The sequence below is a fragment of the Cetorhinus maximus genome, unplaced genomic scaffold (assembly GCF_964194155.1).
Source record: "Cetorhinus maximus unplaced genomic scaffold, sCetMax3.hap1.1 HAP1_SCAFFOLD_853, whole genome shotgun sequence".
NCBI lineage: Eukaryota > Metazoa > Chordata > Chondrichthyes > Lamniformes > Cetorhinidae > Cetorhinus > Cetorhinus maximus.
The window spans coordinates 133,881-135,111 of record NW_027596795.1 but is presented as its reverse complement, the minus strand read 5'-3'; the positions used below and the strand labels follow the sequence as shown (position 1 = coordinate 135,111).

The 1,231-nt window shown below is 49.1% G+C and overlaps 1 pseudogene; it reads right to left on the bottom strand.

The window, feature by feature from the left end:
* Positions 1–715: 715 nt before the first annotated feature.
* LOC144674905 (U2 spliceosomal RNA) lies at positions 716–891 on the bottom strand (annotated as a pseudogene).
* Between the last annotated feature and the right edge of the window lie 340 nt (positions 892–1,231).

Here is a 1,231-nt window from a genome sequence, read left to right as displayed (position 1 = left end):
TTCCCCCGATAGCGAAACTGGAAGGAGGGTGGAAAATGGCTCCCTTACCATCGGTCTTTAGCGTGACCTTAAACAGGCGTTTGCCTGTCCAGATCCCCAAGTCGTCTCGAATCTCAGTGCCGCTCCCCACCTTATCGAAGTACCTGGTGAGGAAGGTGACCACGTCGGCGACAGGGACGAAGGGGTTGTACACATGCACCATCACCTCACGTTCCCGTTGCAACGGCAGAGAAAAGTGCGGCTCCGCCGTCAGGATCTTCATCTCCGGCAGGTCTCTCTTCTCCTCGAACACCCTCAGGAGCCGGACGCAGTCTGCCACTTGCTTGAACGTGACGTCGAAATAACCACCTTTGCGGGAGTCGTGCAGGGTGAAGATCTCCGTAGCTTGGAAGCCGCACGCCTTCAACAGGATCCTCCTGGTGAAGAAGCCCCGATCCATAGGTGATCCTCCTTCGTCGCTGTGGTTCACCGTGACTCGGACGGTGATAGGTAACCCACGGTATGAATTCGGATTGCGATTGGTTATCGCCCTTCCATCCCGACCTTGCCACGGCAGGACCATGGTGTCGCTCCTGCAACACTTGATCTTAGCCAAAAGGCCGAGAAGCGATGAGAAAGAAAGAAAGTTGTGTTTTGAAAGATGTGCATGTTGAAAAGTAAAGAAAGCAGATGTTTGTAAGAAATCTATTTTTAGCATTGAAAATCCCCTGGAAAGGGGTGGTGCACCACTCCCAGAAATACTGCAATACCGGGTCGATGCGTGGAGTGGACGGAGCAAGCCCCTATTCCATCTCCCTGCTCCAAAAATCAATTTAATATATGGTCCCCAGATAAGGGACGTATCAGATATTAAACTGATAAGAACAGATTTTTTTTTTTTTGTAAAAATATACTTTATTCATAAAAATCTTCAATCACATTCAAAACCATTTCAAAAACAACATTACAAGGGTACAATCCAGGTTAAACTTTTACAAAATGTATCACCAGGTGCATCAGTACAAACAATATTACAGTCATTTACAGCCTTTCATTTTGATCTGTACAGCCCGAGGGGCTCTAAACAGTTCCCAGTCTCTCGGTGCGCTGTGGTAGAAAGGTCTTAGACAGCGACCCTTCCCCATTGCGCCTTTGCGGCAGCTGCCCCAAGCTTTAGTGCGTCCCTCAGCACGTAGTCCTGGACTTTGGATTGTGCCAGTCCGCAACAATCGGTCGGGGACAAATCTTTGTG